The 13,068-nt window shown below is 43.9% G+C and overlaps 1 protein-coding gene across 1 annotated transcript in view; it reads right to left on the bottom strand.

Annotated features, from left to right (window-relative positions):
- Mrap2 (melanocortin 2 receptor accessory protein 2) overlaps positions 1 to 1,148 on the bottom strand; it is a 56,343-nt gene extending 55,195 nt beyond the window's left edge. Inside the window, exon 1 of the mRNA NM_001108774.1 lies at positions 1,080 to 1,148. The gene's annotated coding sequence lies outside the window, so the exon portion shown is untranslated. The remainder of the gene's footprint in view (positions 1 to 1,079) is intronic.
- Positions 1,149 to 13,068: the final 11,920 nt, after the last annotated feature.

The raw sequence follows: 13,068 nt of genomic DNA, 5'->3' as shown, positions 1-13,068 counted from the left end.
AGGGACCAACTACTCAATGTGTGAGTCTGTGCGGGACATTTCATACTCAGGCTGTAACACTTTTAAAAGGAAATTCATAAAGCTAGGGTAATCTAAGAAAAAGATGGCAAGGTGACTGAAGGAAATGAAGCAGTGGCTAGTAGGAACCAGCCATGAATCTGAAGGAAGAAAAGGTAAAGCTGACATTGTGGTGCTACGTGCTTGGAGTCCAGGCACCTAGGAGGCTAAAACACAAAGACCAATGGCTCACAGCAGTCCTGCACAGCAGAGAGAGCTTGAGTCCCATTTGGTGTACACGAAACTCTGTACATGGACCCTCTACCAAAAACAAAACAAAACATGCTAAAATAAACAATAACAATAAAGAGATGCATGGAGTGAATCCAGCACAAAGCTGTCATTACTCAGTAGGCAACAAAGAAAACGACTCACTACACACGTCAGAAAGGAAACAGTGGTGATTGCAAGCCCAGGCAGTGAAGAAATTGAGAATGTTATGTGCCCGGAAATAAGCTATTGGTTTAACTATCTGAGATTTAAAGAAGGAGGCTGGGAAGGATGAAAGGTGCAAGGACAATAACTCCACTGTTTCCACAGCAAGGATACAGTTAAAGACTGGAAAGGGGAAATGGTACAAAGAAAAGTACAAAACACATTGCCAGACAACCCTGAGAGTTGTGGGAGAAGGAATTAGAAAAGGATACATAAATAGCCTGTTTATTATTACTCATGGAAGGAAGCAATAGGTCTGACTCTAAAGACGTGACATGCAGAGGGCATCATCCATCTATTTATAAAAATAACCATGAAACCCAGTAAACCTATAAATATCAGATGAGTTGTCTATAATGTAAAACAAACTAAAGAAAATAGATGGCTCAGGGGGCGGTGGTACTTGCTGCCAAGTCCGATGACCTGAATACAGTCTTCAGGAGCCCACAGGTAGAAAGCATGTATTGATTCCCAGAAGTTGCCCTCTGATCTCCAGAGAAGCACCCATGGCACATTCATGAGCACATGCATGTGATAAATAAACAAACATAAAATAAAAACCAAAAGTACAGAAGATGGCTTCCTACCTGTCTGAGGCTTGCCTTCCCTTCGGCAGGGGTTTAGCATCATTCAGGTTTTGCATAATTGTGTTCATCTCTTGGTACTTTATCTTATAAACAGGCTCCTTTTCTACCATTTTGTTATGCCGATGCTACAGAGAGGAACTTTGCTTGTATATGCATGCATCTGGTGATACTGTAGAAACCCTTTTTTTTTTCTTTTTTGCAAATACTTGAACTTTTATTAAACAAATCAACACACTTTTACAGTGCCTTGCTGGAGATCTGCCTCAGAACTGAACCATCACTTCTGGTGAGGAAGAAACTATGGCTTCAGGTACATAGCTTAAGTTTGGCCATGCACCATCATAAATGCTTCAACATCTCCAGGGACTGAAAGCTCTTATGAAAGGTACTTCTTCAATTCTTCAACCACCTCTTGAGGCTCAGGAAATTTGAGCTTTCGTGGAGGGCCCTTCTTAATACCAGTCCAGAGTTCAACACGACTGTTGTCCGGGCGCAGCAGCGTCACTTCGAAGCTGCCCCTCCGCGGCTTGGACCGGTTCACTTGCACAGATATCTCTGGGGCCTCCAGTTGCAGAGCCTGGCTCAGGGCAGCAGCATGGCGGCCGTAGACACGTCAGCTCGTACAATGCTCAATGACCACGGCCAGTTTCTCGCGCTTGTCCGCCGACTCGATAGGCGCGGCCCTGGCCTTACGCTTTCTTCCGAGAGGGGCCATGGCTCTTTTTTTTTTTTTTAGGCATGCAATTTTTATTCCAATACTCTAAATTGTTTGCAAACATGTAACACAAGGGGGAAACAAAACCGCTCTACTCCGTTCTTCCCAATTCCTAGGGTAAAAACAACCAGAAAGAAAGATGAAGGGAGTCAGTCTTAGGCAGGCTGAGGTTTAAGACCACTGGCCTTACTCAGCCCCAGGCTAACGCCCTGCCTCTAGGTTCTGGATTTGCAGGTGTGTACCACTTATCTTTTTTTTTTTTTTTTTTTACAAATGAGAAAAAAATTTTATTAAGGAAACAACTTAACTTCTGTCCCTAAACAGATGTTTACAAACTAAAGCACAACAGGAAGACAATTACAGTTTCAACCATTAACATATACACGGGGTGCTTATTCTACAATTGGAAAGTTGCAGAAGTTTGTGACATACCACTATAAATATAAGTATTGTTAAAAATTACAAATTGTTTGGTGATTATTTTGATAACTTCTTGAGCAGCAGCTCCTGTAGGAAAAAGGAGAAAACTCCCAGGAATGCAGCATTGCCTTACAGGAACTGCAGACCCATTTCAGGGGAGTTTATCATTGTTGCCTAGCAGGAAATTGCTATGACTGTTATAGTACCTGAGGGATGTGGTACTGATCCTCAGGGATGTGGTTGACAGGAGAACCTGGGGAATCCCGCAGAGATTGCAGACTCACAGTTGAACCCATTCATCTCCTTCCGTATGTTGGAGGAGAGTGGGAGAGTTCATTGTTTGTTTTCGCCTCACAGGCACTTGTTTAACTCACACAACGTAAGATGGATCTGGAGGAAAGAGAAACTTGTAAATTGTTTCCAACTTCCAACTCCCACAGTAGAGGAAAAGGCAAAAAGCAAGGTAAGAATGAACGCTAATTGCCAAAAGACATATGCAGCATAAATATAAAACCTATATGAAGCTCATTAGATGTCAGAAAGACACATGAGATTGGACAGAGGTTATAAATATTTCATAGAAAAGTAGGTGCACATACAAGTAAGAAGGCACTAAGCAGGATGCCTTTGTGCATTTATGGTCTCTTGAATATATGAACAAGTGTTCACCTTCACACACGGAGGTAGAAGTGCAGACTGAAAGTTTGCCTGCGTGCAACTGCGTGCATCGTGTGACTGGAAACATCATACACTGTTATCCCACTCTGTTGGTGAGCGTGTGAGAAAACAGAGGAGTTCTCAAAGCATTGGAGTGGAGACTGCATCTGGCATCATCTACCAAAGCTACAATTGCATCTACCACTTGAAGCAGAAATGCCTCTTCCAACGATTTAGCTTCAAGATACATGCCTGTGTGTGAATCGTAACTGCGAACACCTGTGCACACTCTCAAGCGCTCAGCAGCAGAGGTGGGAGGCTGGGAGGGCGAGCAAACAAATGATTGTATGGTCCTACACAGCGGAACACTGTGGCCTACAGAGAGAGCTTGCTGGTTAAGGACATTATATCCAAAACAAAAGCCAAGTGTCCTGGCACATGCCTGTAATCCCAGCACTCAGGATATAGAGGCAGGATTGAGGCCAACCTGATCTACATAGCATGTTCCAGGTCAGAGAGAGAGAGAGAGAGAGAGAGGGGGGGGGGAGAGGGGTGTAGAAGAGGAGGAGAAGGAGGAGGAAAAAATAAAAAGAACACAAGTTTAAAAGTGCCTTGTGTCAAACCAGACACACTCAAACTAATAGAAGAAAAACTAGGGAAGCATCTGGAACACATGGGCACTGGAAAAAATTTCCTGAACAAAACACCAATGGCTTATGCTCTAAGATCAAGAATCGACAAATGGGATCTCATAAAACTGCAAAGCTTCTGTAAGGCAAAGGACACTGTGGTTAGGACAAAACGGCAACCAACAGATTGGGAAAAGATCTTTACCAATCCTACAACAGATAGAGGCCTTATATCCAAAATATACAAAGAACTCAAGAAGTTAGACCGCAGGGAAACAAATAACCCTATTAAAAAATGGGGCTCAGAGCTAAACAAAGAATTCACAGCTGAGGAATGCCGAATGGCGGAGAAACACCTAAAGAAATGTTCAACATCTTTAGTCATAAGGGAAATGCAAATCAAAACAACCCTGAGATTTCACCTCACACCAGTGAGAATGGCTATGATCAAAAACTCAGGGGACAACAGATGCTGGCGAGGATGTGGAGAAAGAGGAACACTCCTCCATTGTTGGTGGGATTGCAAACTGGTACAACCATTCTGGAAATCAGTCTGGAGGATCCTCAGAAAATTGGACATTGAACTGCCTGAGGATCCAGCTATACCTCTCTTGGGCATATACCCAAAAGATGCCCCAACATATAAAAAAGACACGTGCTCCACTATGTTCATTGCAGCCTTATTTATAATAGCCAGAAGCTGGAAAGAACCCAGATGCCCTTCAACAGAGGAATGGATACAGAAAATGTGGTACATCTACACAATGGAATATTACTCAGCTATCAAAAACAACGACTTTATGAAATTCGTAGGCAAATGGTTGGAACTGGAAAATATCATCCTGAGTGAGCTAACCCAAACACAGAAAGACATACATGGTATACACTCACTGATAAGTGGCTATTAGCCCAAATGCTTGAATTACCCTAGATGCCTAGAACAAATGAAACTCAAGACAGATGATCAAAATGTGAATGCTTCACTCCTTCTTTAAAAGGGGAACAAGAATACCCTTGGCAGGGAATAGAGAGGCAAAGATTAAAACAGACACAGAAGGAACACCATTCAGAGCCTGCCCCACATGTGGCCCATACATATACAGCCATCCAATTAGACAAGATGAATGCAGCAAAGAAGTGCAGGCCGACAGGAGCCGGATGTATATCGCTCCTGAGAGACACAGCCAGAATACAGCAAATACAGAGGCGAATGCCAGCAGCAAACCACTGAACTGAGAACGGGACCCCTGTTGAAGGAATCAGAGAAAGAACTCGAAGAGCTTGAAGGAGCTCGATACCCCTTATGAACAACAATGCCAATCAACCAGAGCTTCCAGGGACTAAGCCACTACCTAAAGACTATACATGGACTGACCCTGGACTCTGACCTCATAGGTAGCAATGAATATTCTAGTAAGATCACCAGTGGAAGGGGAAGCCCTTGGTCCTGCTAAGACTGAACCCCCAGTGAACGTGATTGTTGGGGGGAGGGCAGTAATGGGGGGAGGGTGGGGAGGGGAACACCCATAAAGAAGGGGAGGGGGAGGGATTAGGGGGATGTTTGCCTGGAAACCGGGAAAGGGAATAACACTCGAAATGTAAATAAGAAACACTCAAGTTAATAAAAAAAAAAAAAAGAAAAAAAAAAGAAATAAAAACCAGGGGCTGGGGATCTAGCTCAGTGGTAGAGCGCTTACCTAGGAAGCGCAAGGCCCTGGGTTCGGTCCCCAGCTCCGGAAAAAAAAAAAAAGTGCCTTGTGTGTGTGTAGGGTGTATGTGTACACACAGGCATATGAGTTTGTCCATACATACTCTTGTAAAGGCCAAAGGTCAACAATGGATATATTTCTCTATTGCTATTCATCTCCATTTTGTGCCTCAGTGCCCCTGACTCAACCTAGAAGTTGCCATTTTGGCTAGGCTGTTTGACCAGGGAGTCCCTGGGAACTGCCTGTCTCTGCTTTCCTAGTGTTGAGGTTCTAGCATGGGGTGGAGCTGGGGATCCCAACTCAGGTCTTATCCAAGGAGTCATCTCCTCCCCCTCTGAATTGGCTTTCATATGCAAAAACTTCTGTAGTAGCAAGTAGGAAACTCACAAAAGGTACATTATGACAAGGCCCAGTGGCAGGCAGGGTAGAGTTGATACATTGGGTTTTATGCTTGAATTATACATGTGTTGCTTAGTGAAGAAGAAGAGATTTTATTTAAAAAAAGAATACGGGATTGTGGGTAAACAAAGTTATCAGAACCTCAGTAGAATGCAACAAAGCCAGCACCAAAAGGCCTGAGGATAAGCCCTGAGAGGAGAGAGGAGCAGTTCCTTTATATAACTCAGAAGAAGACGGGGTGACAGGTGACAGAAATACAAGTTGTTTTCTGCTTACTCATCTGTATTACATTGCTGTGGATTAAGCAAACACAGTTTCTGCCTTCTTCCACACAGTGGACCCAGAGCTCGGCCTGCTATGACTTCTTCATTTTCAAACCCACTGTAAACTTGTTTCATGCCTCTGAGCAGATACTGGGCTCACTTCCTGGAGCATCCCTTGGCTTGTTTCTCTAGAAAGCTTCCCTTCACTCCTGAAACCCAGCAGGCCATAACCTCTTCAAGACACCTTAAGAGCCTCCTGGAATATAGCTAAATTTCTGTGCCTGTCTGAGCCTTCTCCTGTCATCTGGCTGTGTCTCTGTACTACTGCGACTCAGGTTTGGTACCTCCTTCCATTCTGGCAGATGCCGATGTTGTCTTTTTATGTGTGAGGTGACCCTTAACTAGAGCAGTGCCTGGTCTCCAGCTACATCTGCTTCACGGGGAGTATACACACACAGTGGGGAGTGAGAAACTCCAGGTGCTCCTTCTGTCTATATTCCAAACACAGTGAGGAAGCAGAACAAGTAAGAGTCTGCTCAACCCGGGAGCTGCAGAGATGGCTCAGCCATTAAGAGCACTCATGACGCTTGCAGAAGACCCAGGTTCGATGCCTAGCATCCACATGGTGGTTTTCAATGATCTGTAACACCATTTCTAGGGAATACGCACATGCATGCAGGCAAAATAGTCATACACGTAAAATACATAAACCTTAAAAAAAAAAAAAAGTCTGCTCTATGAGTCTCCCTGCTCTCCTGGATCATAGGCTTATGTAACCCATAAGGACAGTGGGAGCAGAGACAGCAAGGGGGCGGGAGTGGAGGGGAGAGGGGCGTTCCAAAGCTCTGTGAGTACCACAATGAATGAACCACACCGGGACCAGCAATCAGTAGGCAGATCAACTTAGAGTGATTGAAGGCTTAGAAAGTTTGGAGACTGAGGGTAGGGACATTCAGGCTGGGCAAAGGCCATTGGCTGGGGGCTTGCAGTACCTGGAACGCCTCATTAGCATGGGGAAGCATTTCAGGAATCTCAAGTGCTGGCTAAACAGGTTTTCTCAGGAGAAAGGGCATTGGTCCTATAAACTAATTGAGGCTACGTGACATTTCTCAGATAAAGGAGTGTATGGGGGCTTAGAATTCCCCAGACAGGGTCAGAGAAGGAGGAGCCCCTCTAACAAAGGGAGTCTCCCATATTGTGGAATCTAGGAGTTATCTGGTCATGATGGACTTCCGCCTTGATTAGCAGTTTTCCCACTGCTCCACTGTGTGTACTTCTTCAGGAACAGAATCCACTTGGAGCCTTGGAGCGGGCTGACTAGGTCCTGAACGCATAGAACCCTTCTATTTCAGAAGACAGTGGCCTTGCTGTCAACACAGCCCTTCTGTGGGCCTAGAGAGCAAAAGCAGCTTTGACAGTGTGGCTCCCTCCGCTGTCTGACATGCTCCCTTGAAGGTGATGGGGAGGGGGCTGTTTTCTGATTACATTCATATTCATAACTTCCAAACTGGCTTCATGGCTCGTTTATGTTCGCACTTTGGTTTATGTCATTAAGAAGTAAAAGGAACAAGAGAATATTAGAAATGTCCCTCCCTCCTCCTCACCAAAACCAACCTATGCGTCTCCAATCATAAACTAAATGTAAGTGGCGTCTCTGTATGAAGCCTTCATTTAGGAAACTGAGTTCTCACATGTCAGAAAAAAAGGTATTTTGATTCATGCTTTATTTGCCATTTGCACCCATAAAATTCAATTTTGGGTTCTTATTTTATCTCCAAAGCCTTGTTCGAACACCTGAATCCCTTGTGCTATCATTTCATTTGCTTTAATTGTGATTTATTGGGACAGTGAATCACCTAGAAACACCTGTGCCTCTTTTAGTGCAGTGGATTCTGCACCTGCGTGAGGGAGGCGACGTCATCTGGGCTACACCTGCCATTCGTTCATAACTGTGGCAACAGAGCAAAGAACTCAAGCCTCGTTCCTCACTCACAGAAGAGGCGAGTTTTAAGATCTGAATAAGAAATTTGCTAACACACTGTGTCTAGAGGATATAGAGTCTCAAAAGGCTACTTTAGTCGATGGTCCATCTGCTACTCAATATTCTCTTCCTTTCATTACTGTCTGCTTTCTTGCTTTGGATTGCACTGACCTACTGCTACATTCCCTACCCTAACTAGGTACTTGGTCCTTCCTTTTTCCTTCTATCTTCCCAAGACCAGCTCTCTCTCTCTCTCTCTCTCTCTCTCTCTCTCTCTCTCTCCCTCCCTCACACACACACACACACACACACACACACACACACACACACACACACACAGAGAGCTTTCCCCTTAACGTTCTGAGGTCCGATCACCCTCACCCTTATTAGATGACGTCATGCTGCTTTCTCCCTGGTTCACCAGTGTGTAAGCTCCCATGTCAGCTCGAATGAACTAAAACTCTACCTGTTAATGGCATCTGATTGAGAACATGGAGAGAATCCTGTTCTGGGCACACATCCAAAGGAAATGAAATAGGTTCCTTCTTTTACGATTGTGCCAAATATTTTAAAGATGTAGAGTCCTGATTTGTTCATTGCCCTTCTTCAGAAAGGGGGCTTTGCTTATATAGCACTGTGCACAAAAGCTAAGAGTGTCGTTATCCAATGTGCAGGTCTGCTCTAAAATGCAGATGTGGGAAGTCAGTCGAGGAGACGGTATTAAGAGAAGGAGTCTTTAAGAGTTCATTAAGCCGTGAGAATGAGACTCCCTCAGTGATTTTATAAAAGCAACACGGGAGAGGTCTTCCTCTCCTTTTATCTTCTGCTCTGGACACCAAAGCATCCAGCTGTCTGTCTCGCTTCTCCCCTAGAGGATACAACCTTTGGGCACAATCTTGGAAGCAAAGAGCAGTCCTCACCAGATGTCAGATCTGCTAAGCTACCTTACTGCCCCCCATTTCAGAACTCCTATCGTTTATAAATTACCCAGTGTGTGGTATTTTGATATAGCAGCTCAAACAGACTAAGATAGCACAGAAGCAACCTGAACGTCCAGTGACAGGTGACAGGTAAGGAAAACATATACACATTTCATGAAATGTGATTTCAGTCTTTAAAAAAGAAGGAAACCCGTCCCACCATTTGCTAAATACAAAAAAAAAAATGTACTTGTTAAATATAGTACAAATGAAACTGGAGAACCTTATGCAGAATAAAATAAGATGCAGAAAACAAGAACTTTATGATGGGATGTATAGAACAAGTTTAAAATTGACTCATGGAAGTAAAGTGATGGCTGTTAACAGGCGTGGGAAGGGATGGAGAAATGGGGAGACGACAGCTTCAGGGGACAAAGCTTCAGTCCTACAAGATGAATTAGTCCCGGAGGTTTTTCTGTGCACTGAAGTGCCTACAGCTAGTAGCACTCCTTTCTATATTTAAAATTCTGCTAAATGACCAGGAATTAATTATTCATGTCACATGCACAAAAATACAAGGACATTTTAAATCATATGTGGAAACCCTTGGAAGTAGCGAGCAGATTTATGGGAGACATATAATTATCTCTAAACTCATCGAGTTGTAAATATCACACATGTAGGCCTTTTTGAAAGCTAATCACAGCTCAAGATAAAAAATTCGGGAGGAAAATTCTTATTATATCAAAATATTTTAAAATGCAAGTCCTTTTAAAAACAGTAAGAGGAGTGGAAGGGTTCCTTTAGCCTAAACACTCTCACACTGACTCTAATGATTGTTTTAGTTTTCACAGAAATGCACCAAAGTATGACCCTGCCAGAGGCACGTCCAAACATAAATACTGGGGTCTGTCACTCAGATGCTCAACACCTACAGAGGCCACAGGTGGCAGGATTGGTTCTTGATCTGTGATCCTATTGGATGGTGGTTTAGCTTTCAGGACATAAGATCTGGTGCAGCTTTTCTCAACCTTCCCAATGCTGTGACCCTTTAATACGCTTTCTGATGTGATGACCCCCAGCCGTATAAATTATTTCATTGCTACTTCATAACTGTAACTTCACTGCTGCTACGAATCGTAATGTAAATACTCTTTGGAGACAGACGTTTGCCAGGGATCACAGCCTGCGTGTTGAGAGCCACTGGTCCAGTGGAAGATATACAAGACTGAAGATGTATCCTACTGGGATTATTTCCTCCTTTAAAATCTCTCTCCATGCAACTATTTCTCCAGTAATGGTTAATTTAGTTAGGAAGATCATATTTCAAGTCTGAATGCCGCTGTGGGATGGAGGAAGGACTAAGTCAAACGATCATCTTAATGGCAGATGGTAGAGTAGTGAGAGCTGCTCCCAGCAAAGGCCAACCTTACACAAGATGAGAATAAAGCCCTGGAAGACTCTCACCTTCGTGACACTTAGATACTGGTGTGGAAACTGAACTCTGGTTTTTCATGCCAGGAATCTGGAGAGGTGCTCCACATTAAAGACCAAGAGAACCTGGCTTTAAACCAAAGACACACAGAGGCCTGAAGTAACTCATTAAATACACACATGTACACACATACACACATATCCTCTATCATCTCAGAAGGGAATATTCAGCACAACACCTGCAACATAATGACCTCTGCCTTGTCTTTACAGGGACTTTAAAAAGATGGGTGCTGTAGGGAGCCAGATAGGGGGATCTGCATCATGGCCTGTAATTCTGTCTTCTAAGATGGAGATTTGGAGGGAGTAAGGGCAGAAGGAAGGAAGTCGGAGTGGAGGTGAAAGATGACTCAGTTGTTGATCCAATGAGTCATTTGGGGTAACTATGTCTGCGTGGGGTGGAGGTGAAAGGTGCTTAGCTCTGAGCTCTGAACCACCTTACCTACAACCTTAGCCTCTATGTCTGCTTCTCATCAGTGATTGCCAGAGAGATTTTCCACTGGAAGAATATGGAGACCCTTGGAGCACCATACAGAGTGCAATAAAAGCTGTCCATAGGACAGTTAGACTCTTAGGTTTGATTTAAATCCTAAAGAGAGCCATTAACTTTTACCATAAACAGAACTCAAAGGAAAAGATAAACCAACCACAGCCACCATAAACACCCTGAAGATCTTTGCTGTCCATAATGGGTCAGAAACGGTATGGTTACTTGGAGTCAGTAATGGAGAAGGCCGTTAGAAATCTTAAACTAGAATGTAACCTGTCACGCAAGCACAATCACAACCACAGGAGCTCTGCTGACAAGGCTGTCAAGATTGCCCTTGGAAATCACAACAGTCCCATGTAGATCGCTCAGTCAAATCCTCCCTCCTGGCTGAAGAAGTCGGTTGTTATGGTAACAGATTTCGCAGCAGCAAGCGGCAGAAAATCATTTTTCATCCTCAGCAAGATGCCTTCCCCCTACATTCAATCAGACAAAATAACACAAAAACCCTAACCATGGACACCCTTGAATCCACAGATTCTTTCTTTACAAATCGATCTCCCCACTCCTCCTCTGCACCCGACTGCATCCACCGCCCCTTCTCTTTAAACTGATTTTTTTTTTTTTTTTTGGTTCTTTTTTTCCGGAGCTGGGGACCGAACCCAGGGCCTTGCGCTTCCTAGGCAAGCGCTCTACCACTGAGCTAAATCCCCAACCCCCTTTAAACTGATTTTGACCGTGATGTTGTCTTCTCCGGTTCTTCACGGATGTTCACGGGTAACCAGTGGTCAGGTCAGCTTGGATAATCATCCTTACGATTTGTTCATACACTCTCCAACTCCAGTTGTAAACAACCTCGGTGGGATTCCTCCCGCTAGAAACTGACCACGCTGACTTCCTGTTCGAACTTGCTCTCCTTCCCACGCTGCTGATTTCGTTTCACAACAAGTCCTCATTTCCTAAAAGTTCTGGATTCATAAATCTGGGGACTCTTAAAAATATTTGTATTGGTGTTTACTTGTACACAGTGATTTAAATGGAGACGTGGGGTAGGGGGACTGGACCATGGTTGCACTGTCAGATATGATGTAAGAGAGCCCATTGGGATGGAGGTGGAGGGCTCGGAGCGCCGAGGTATGAATCATCTCCCCATGAAGCCCCGGAGAAAGTTCCACTTCTCATCAATAGTCATGGGTTCATGAAACATTTTCATACAAGTACATCTTGTACTTTGGCCATATCCACAAACTCTCATCTTTCCCTTCTCCCCAGCTCCCTTATTTTCTCTCATTGACACAATCTGGCTTATATGCCTATGTGTTGTATGGGAATATACAATTTTATTCATCTGTATGAATCTAAAACCTGCAAATGAGAAAAATGCAATATTTACCTTTCTGCGACTGAGTCAGTTTACTTCTAGAACGATCTCCCCTTGTATCTGCTTTCCTACAAACAAGAGACTTTTGTCCTGCTCTACGACTGAGTGTAGCTCCACTCTGACTGTACCGCATTGTCACTAGGCATCGGATGGCAGACTGGCCAATTCTACAACCTGGCTGTTTTAAACAGTTCCACAGTGAACACAGATGTGCAAGTATTTCTGATAGATCTCAATGGAGAGTCTTCGGGTGAGTATTCAGGATGTTAGAGCTGGGTCATACGGTAATCTTATGTTTAGTTTTTGAGGTGCACTGGTTTTATAGTGGCTGGGCTAACTTACATCCCACCAGCAGTATATGAGGGCTCCCCTTACCACACAGCTTCACCAAGATGTGTAGCCACTATGCCCGGGGTGAGATGGATTATCAGTGTTGTTCTATGTTCCATTTCCCTAAGAGCTAAGGATGCTGACAGTTTCTTCCTATGCTTATTGGCCATTTGTAGCTCATCTTTTGAGAACCGTTTATCTCACTAGCCCATGGGTTCACTGGTTGGTTGATTGGTTGGTTGGTTGGGTTGGTTGATTGGTTGGTTGATTGACTGGTTGGTTGGTTGGTTGGTTGGTTGGTTGGTTGGCTGGCTGGTTGGTTGGTTGGTTGATTGGTTTGTTGGTTGATTGGTTTGTTGGTTGACTGGTTGACTGGTTGACTGGTTGGTTGGTTGGTTGATTGGTTGGTTGGTTGGTTGGTTGGTTGATTGGTTTCTCGGTAGTTGTTCTTTTAGGTTCCTTATATATTTTGAATAGTTGTCTTTTGTTAGATGTGTAGCTGGCAAAGATCCTGCCCAATAGGTGTCAGTTCACTGGGTCTGTTATGACCTCTGTCAGAGAAACTTTTCAATTTGATGCACTCTCCAAAGGACCCGTTTCTCTT

This window comes from Rattus norvegicus, chromosome 8, assembly GCF_036323735.1.
Source record: "Rattus norvegicus strain BN/NHsdMcwi chromosome 8, GRCr8, whole genome shotgun sequence".
NCBI lineage: Eukaryota > Metazoa > Chordata > Mammalia > Rodentia > Muridae > Rattus > Rattus norvegicus.
Note: the sequence above shows the minus strand (reverse complement) of the source record. Positions and strands in the feature narration are given on the sequence as shown.